Genomic DNA, 8,596 nt, shown 5'->3' on the forward strand with positions numbered 1-8,596 from the left:
GCCCCGCAGCTGCGCGCCGCTGTCCTGGCCCACGGCGGAATAGGGTGCGGGGCCAGGGGCCGCCCGCCCGCTCCTCTTTTCCGCTTCTTCCCTTCTTGAACTCATTTCCAGATTCAAGATCCTTTAGCTTTTCCGGGCCATTTGCAGATCAATGCGAGAACCAAAGCTGGAGTCAATAACAGTTACGCCAATCAATCTCCTTCAGCGAGGAGTTTGGGAAGCAGAGCGGGGAAGTGAAGGAAAGAAACAAGTAATTAAAAAAATATGCTCACAACGCACCCCCCCCCCCACCCCTTTCTTCTAGCCCTCCACCCCTATCCTCCTTAAGCAGTCTTTTGAAGATTTTCCTCGCCTGGCCCCAGTCCTTCTTCCCTTGGAGGAAATAAAGCAAAACCTCGCACAACCCTAACTGGTTTTCCATAATGCCAGCAGGATCCTTTGGCAAAGCGCACAGAAGCAATAATCTCTGCAGGGGTCAGCATCCGGCTGCCTCCCCAGACTGAGCTCTTTACGAGGCAGGCAGGGAGTCGTTTTGCTTGGCGGTAGCGGCGCTCAGAGTGATTTTTATCGCCGTGCAGGAGGATATATGGCGAAAGGGAAGGGTTCCCATCACCTGTGACCACCCAGACTGACTGATCGAAAAGCCCCTAACCAGCGTCACCTCCCTGCTGGACGGACCCTCCAAGGTTCGCCAATTAACCGAAACGTTTGCAGCAGGAGTGACTGATGTTGTTAGTATTCAAGCTTAACTCTCAAACCGGGCTAGGAAATTGAGAGTGTGATCGTATTCAACCGCATTTGGAAACATCAATAAAATGTTAGTCATTTGCGGATGAATGAAAACATTTTCTTTACCGTCTGGTATGCTAGGGAAATAATTGTCAAATGACAGACTTTTGCTAATATTGATGCCAGATACCTAGATAACACTGTCGTCTAGTTAACTGCGTTTTTTCTTTCTCGCGTGGTACACGGATGGATAAAGCTTAAAATTATCTAGGGCAAACGGGGGATTAGAAGAATCGACATGTCGTACACATGGGCAAAACTATGCGGTCTTATTTATTATTTTCTCTAGAAATGATCTAGATCCCATTGAAGAGAAGGAGAAGGCACAGCTTCTGGCATTGGAACTCCGTTTAGTGCTGTTTTATGCAGAGATGGGGTATCCGGGTTTTCTAGGACAAGCTATGGAAAGCATTCTTTTGTAACTGCTGTTTCCCAGAGATCTGACAACTTCAGTGAGGAGGGGAGAAGAAGTAGGGGGAATTTCTGTGACCGGGGATGGAGCTATGCAGCAGTTTTAATATGTGCAACAACCCTTCAGGCTTGTAAAAGGAAACTGGAACCATTGCTGTTTAAAGGCAAAGAGTTTATTTTCCTTATTTCCAGTTTTTATCTCAACTTCCGTTCACTGATCACAAAGCACTTAACTCACGAAACCCATCGGAAGGAAGCATATAACTAAACCGATGCATACACTATGAGATTATTTGTATGTACATCACTATCATTTAAAGCGAGTGTGAGAATGCTGAGTGGGGCAGCTTCTATAACTATGGGTACTTTTGCTGTTTCTGACTAGGGAGGAAAATGATTTTAAAAGCTTTTATGACTTTTTTCCCCCTCAACCTTTCTAAGGGCATGTATCTGAGAGGATTTTATAGGGTTTCCGGGATTTGCCTTTGAGGTCCTAGATTTCTTCCAAGCAGAGACTTAAATTCTGGCAGTCTTGGCTCCTTCTGAGGGAAAACAAAAACAAACAACAAAATGAAAGAAAGAAAAGCATCCCAGCTCAGACTGCACGTAATTCCTTAGTGGATTTTTTTTTTTTTTTTGAGTATCCAGAATAGGTAGCAGCATTATTTGAACTTTTTTCACATGTTGAGGGTTGGAGTGGGTGTTGCAGGATGCTCCCTTGGTCAGAGTTTTTAGGAACTGACATTGGAATGAATTACTGCTTCCTTTTGAATCAAGGACCTTTGTTTTCAAAGCTCAACTTCTAATGGTTGAATAAATGGGATAACCAGTATGGAGATAGTTTGGAAGGAGAAAGTTGGATCCTGATTATGATAACTGAGTATGCCACTCTCTAGATTGGCTCACACACGTGTTTTTTATGCCCTGTGACCTAAGGGGTGTTGGAAGGGTAAAGTTATAAGGAAGATTCTTAAGCTTCCTTAGTTTTATAAGCTTGATTTTTTATTTGGCAGTGTAAATGAGATTTTTATTATGGAAAAAATTAGAATATAAATTCACATTTTTTTCTGATAGTGAGTAAACACGAATACTGCTTTCATGCTATTATTGTCTAAGCATGAGAAATTTTAGGCAAGACCACTCCCGGGGCATAATGGAAAGAGCTAATGAGAGTACTTTGTAATTCCTGAAGAAGTTGGTCATGGAGCCCTTACAAATAGAACTTATGGGTAAATGCTCTCTAACTTCGGCCATAATTGATTCTCTATATGAATTAAGCTGGCTTAAGCTTGGAGCACCTTGCCAACTTAACCTGACCTATAGTGATGGTTTGCAGGTTAGGGTGAGAACTACAAAACTCAGCAAATTTGATGAGGACAGGAAAATCTTCCTTTATAGAAAGGTTTCTCAACCTAGGCACTTTCAACATTTTCGGCCAGGTAATTCTTTGTTGTGGAGGCTGCCCTGTGCTTTGGAAAATGTTGAGTCATCCATCCCAGGCCTAAATTCACTAGGTGCCAGTAGCACCAGTAGATGCCAGTAGTTATGATAACCAAAATTTCTCCAGACATTGCTAAATGCTGAGTAGATGGAAGGAGGGGGAACACCCCAGGTTGAGAACCATTCCATAATAGGTTACATTTCTGAAAATATATACCATCTTTTGCTTTTCAAATAAAATAATAAAGCAGATTTGTAGTCAAAACAAAAATATTTTGTTTGAATTCTGTACCTGCAAAAGTAGCTCCTCCTTGTCATAATTCCATCTCCATTTCCCAGCCAGGTGAGTGAGTGGTCCAGGTTAGCAAGGATGTAAGTAATTTAATGGCTGACCATAAATGTCTTTCTGTGATTTCTCTGTGGGAGCTCTTTTACTTAAGCCAGAGTTGAATGGATAGTTCCCATTTTTAAAAGAAATTGTCATTTTGTGTTTTTCTTTTTTTTTAAAAAGTGTAAGTAGATGGTGTGCTTCTTTTGGGCAAGAACTAACTTAAATCTTTGTGTTCTTTATATAGTGACAGCTGCAGAGGCTGTGCTCAGGATGTGGCTGTTGAAGAAAGGAGAGGAAAAACAAAGTAATTTTCCTGTTGAATCACTCTATGTAAAAATCATATATTCAGTCATTTACCATTTTATTACCTTATCTAATAAATACCAGCTTTGATGGTAAGCAAAGAGGTAAGAAGGGCAGTGGGGGTGGGGTAATGATGCCTGTGCTACTTGCAAAGCTGTTCAAACCATCCCCACAGAATGGCCCTGAACATTTCCCTTAAGTACTTAAACCAGAAAGAGAAGTCTCAGGATAAATGTGGGTGGAAATTATGTTTAAAGTATTGAAATTTTTATTCTTTTCATTTGTAAGATAATGAATACATATCATTATTTATTCGATGGTTTCTGGCAAAACTAATAAACACCTCTATCATTACTCATTTAAGATTTTTCGTCACCTACTTCCAAAAGGACTTTAGGAACCTCAAGTGCATACATTTACAAATGTCAAATTTAATATTTTCTATTGGACTATCAAGAATGTAAAATGTTACACACTCAAATTAGTATTTTATTTCATTTTATTTCCTAAAAATTTCTGATTCTGATTGCAGAGATCTTTATCTTGTATACATATTTTTAAAGGCTTTATTTTTTTTAGAGTAGTTTTAGGTTTACAACAAAATTGAGAGAAAGGTATAAAGGCTGCCTTGTACATTCTGCTCCAACACATGCATAGCATGCCCCGTTATCAACATCACTGGCCAGAATGGCGTTTTGTTTTTTTACAAGGATGAACCTACACTGACACATTGTAATCATCAAAAGTCCATAGTTTACCTTAGGGTTCACTGTTGATGTTGTATGTTTTATGGGTTTATACAAATGTGTATTGACACATAACCATCATTATAATATCACACAGAGCATTGTCAATGCCCTAAAAATCCTCTGTTCTCTGCCTATCTGCCTATTCGTTTCTCCCCTGGCAACCCCTAATCTTTTTCTTGTCTCCATAGTTTTGCCTTTTCCAGAATGTCATATAGTTGGACCGACACAGCATGTAACCTTTTCAGACTGATTTCTTTCACTTAGTAATACGCATTTAAGGTTTCTCCATGTCTTTTTATGGCCTGATAGCTCATTTCTTTTTAGCTCTGAATTATATTCCATTGTCTGGATGTGCCACAGTGCATTCATGTATTCACTTACTAGGGGACTTCTTGGTTGTTTCCAAGTTTTGGCCATTCTAATAGGAGTGGAGTGGTATCTCATTGTTGCTTTAATTTGTGTTTTCCTGATGACATATGATGGAGCAGCTTTTCTTATGCTTGCTTGCCATCTGTATATCTTCTTTGATGAGATGTCCGTTAAGGTCTTTGGCTCATTTTTTAATCAGGTTGTTTTTCTGATTGTTGAGTTTTAAGAAGTCTTTGTATATTTTGGGTAACAGTCATTTATCAGATGCGTCTTTTACAGATATTTTCTCCAAGTCTGTGGTTTGTCTTCTCATTCTCTTGACATTGTCTTTCGCAGAGAAGAAGTTTTTAATTTTGCTGAAGTCCCCCTTGTCAGTTATTTCTCTCATGGATTATGTCTTTTGTGTTGTTCCTAAAAAGGCCTCATCATGCCCAAGGTCATCTAGGTTTTCCTCTATGTTACCTTCTAGGAGTTTTATAGTTTTGCATTCTTTCAAAGTTGACAACCATTTGAGTATACCTAGATTAAAATGTAGAAAATTGCCGGCACCCCAGGTACCCGTCATAGCCCTTTCTTAATCACAACTCCAATTTTCTTCCCTAAAAGTGGCCACTGTAATTATTTCATGGTCATTTCCTCATTTTCCTTATATTTTTACCACTGCGTTTTGCAGAAAAAAAACATAAAAATGGTGAAAGTAAAACCAACCAATAAAGTTATTTCATGGTCATCATATCCTTTATTTAGAAATTTTTTATTGTTTATTAATTTTTTACATTTTACCACTTAGTATTGCATCTCTCTGAAACAATGACTTGCTTTTCTCTATGTATTCTTTCAAAGCCATATCAATGAGACAATATGTAATTATATGGTATATACTTTTTTGTATCTAGATCATGTTGCTGAATATCATATTTTAAGTTTCCTCTGTGTTGTTCTGCAGTTGTCCGTTTTTGTATCTAGGTAACATTCCATAAGAATTGTATAAATTGTATAAATGTACACATATATTTATCCATTATACTGTTGACAGACATTTATGTTTTACATTACTTGTCTATTACAGACAATGATGGTCTGAACATTCTTGGACATCAGTGCTGGAAACTTCCCCCAGATTCTAAAAAGCTGGGCTGCAAGTTTGTGGGGACCAGAGAGAGAGAGATTTATTTGAAGGAATTGGCTTAGGCTTTGTGAAACTGGCCAGTGTAAAATCTGCAGGGTAGGTAGGCAGGCTGGAGGCCCCAGGAGATCTGATGTTACAGCTTGTGTCTGAAGACAGTCTGGAGGTGTAATTCCCTCTTCCTCAGGGGACTTCAGTCTGTTTTCTCTTAAGGTCTTTCAACTGATAAATGGGACCACCCATATTATGGAGGGTATTGTGCTTTACTCAAAGTCCACTGATTTAAATGTTAATCTTATCTAAAGAATACCTTCACAGAAACATCCATAGTGGTGTTTGACCAAATATCTGGGTCCTGTGGCTCAGTCAAGTTGATGCACAAAAGTAATCATCACACTGGTTTACTTTCAGTTCACTGGTGTGCTGGTGGGTCGTCCTTCCTTCCTGAGATGAGTCTCAGCTTAAAGTAAGAAGGTTGATTAAGATACCAACCCTTACCTGTCCCATACTCCATTTCTTCTCACCCCAACACTTTGAAACTGACAAAATTTCAGGTTAGTGTTAAACTATAAATTCTCTTTGTGCTTAGAATCAAATACATGAAATTGAGAAGGCTTTTTTTCCCCTTAAATCATATTAGATCAAGGATGTAGGAGAGAAACTTTATTTTGTTTGGTTGTTGTGGATAACGTTTGTATTTGTTTTAATTGCAAATCTTTAAAATCTTTACTGTTTGAAACTGTATCAAAACTATAATACCAGATAAACTAACTTTGAACTGGGCCAGATCATAGTTTGGAAGAATCCATACTTTGAACAAATAGCCAACCAAATCCTGTGAACTGAGTGCAGTCCTCAAGCACTGTGCAGAAAGACTGTGTTTTCAAAAATAGGATCCTCTTGCCCATCAAGTTTACTAAGATCAGCCATATCTTTCAGTTGGCCTCATTATCTTATTGACATCACTTTCTTGCTCACCTCTAGGATTTGAACCACCACTAATTTGTTCTGCATTGTTATTACCTTGTTATTTTGAGAATGTTCTATAAATGGAATCATAGAGCATATGACCTTTTAAAGACATCTTTTATTCACTCAGCATAATGCCCTTGAGTTGGATCCACGTTGCTTCTCGTATCAATAGTTTCTTCCTTTTATTGATGCATAATCCATGGAATGGATGTACCACAGTTTAACCATTCACCTTTGTTAGGACATTTCATTTGTTGCCACTGTGAGGCTTTACAAATAAAGCTGCCACGGGCAGTCATGTCCAGGTTTTTGTGGTTTTTTTTGAGGAAGATTAGCCCTGACCTAATATCTGGTGCCAATCCTCCTCTTTTTGCTGAGGAAAATTAGCTCTGAACTAACATCTGTGCCCATCTTCCTCTATTTCATATGTGGGATGCCTGCCACAGTATGGCTTGATGAGTCGTGTGTAGGTCTGTGCCCAGGATCTGAACCAGCGAAGCCCAGGCCGCCGAAGTGGAGTGCGCAAACTTAACTGCTGAACCACCAGACGAGCCCCAATCACGTCCAGGTTTTTGTGCAGATTTACTTTCATTTCTCTGGAATAATTACCCAGAAATGTGATTGTGGAGTTATGTGGTAAATGTCTGTTTAATTTTCTAAATAGAAACTTCCAAATTTACTGCAGAATGACTGTACCAATTTACATTCCAACAGCAGTGTCTGTGAGACCCAGTTTCTCCACATCCTCAACAGCGTTTCGGATAGTTGCTGGTTATTTTGGCTCTTTGAATAGTTTGTAGTGATATTTCATGCAAGTATTTTATTCATTGTGATTTTCTTTTCATATTTCATTCATTGTGATTTTAACTTGCATTTTCTTAATGACTAATGATGGATATCTTTTCATGTGTTTATTTGCCGCCCATATATACCCTTCAGTGAATGTCAGTTCATGTCTTCTGCCCGTTTTCTAATTGAATTGTTTGTTTTCTTACTCTTGAGTTTGAAAGACTTTTTAATACATTCTAGATATGAGTCCTTTTTCAGATATGTAGTTTGCAAATATTTTTTCCAGGCTATACTTTTCTTTTCATCCTCTTAATGAAGTTTTTCATCAAGCAAAAGTTTTTAATTTTATTGAAGTTTAGTTTATCATTTTTCTTTTATTTTATGGATCCTGCTTTTGGTGTCATATCTAAGAACTCTCACCAAACACTAGATCCTGAAGATGTTCTACTATGGTTTGTTCTAAAAGTTGTAGTTTCCCATATAAATCTATGATTCATTTTGGGTCAATTTTTATACAAAGTGTGAGGTTTAGATCAAAGTTATTGTATATTTTTTTAAATTTTACTTATGGATATTCAGTTATTCCAACACTGTTTGTTAAGGGGCTATATGCTTCCTGCATTGAATTCCTTTTGCACTTTTGTCAGAAATTGTGTGGTGCTGTTTCTGGGTTTTGTATTCTGTTTAGTTGACCTGTGTGTCTACTCCTCCACCTCTCTTGATTATTATTGTTGTGTAAGTCTTCAAAGGAGGCAGAGTGGTTCCTCCTACTTTATTCTTCTTTATCAAAATTGTTTTAGCTATTCTGGTTCTTTTGCCTTTTTATATACATTTTGGAATAGTTGAGTATATATCTACAATAAATATTTCTAGGATTTTGATAGGAATTTTGTTAAAACAATATAACAATTTAGGGAGAATTAACTTCTTTACTATATTAAGACTTCCAGTACATGAACATGGCATTTCTTTCCATTTCCTTAGAACTTCTTTAATTTCTTATGACATTGTATAGTTTTGTTAGATTTATACTTAAGCATTTCGGTTTTATTTTGAACAACTATGGCATCGCGTATTTCATTTGTCTCCACATATTTATCGCGAATATGTAGAAATTCAGTTGATTTTTGTATTTTGACCTTGTAATCTGTGAGTGAACTCATTTATTCTAAGAATTTTATTTTTCCTATTTCTTGAGATTTTCTACATAGACCATTATTTCATCTACAAATAGGGAGAATTTTCAGTTTTGTTTCTTCCTATCCAATCTGTATATCTCTTCTTTTCTTTTTTTTTGTTTATTTTTTAGCCTTATTT

The sequence above is a fragment of the Equus quagga genome, chromosome 18 (assembly GCF_021613505.1).
Source record: "Equus quagga isolate Etosha38 chromosome 18, UCLA_HA_Equagga_1.0, whole genome shotgun sequence".
In the NCBI taxonomy this organism is placed as follows: Eukaryota; Metazoa; Chordata; class Mammalia; order Perissodactyla; family Equidae; genus Equus; species Equus quagga.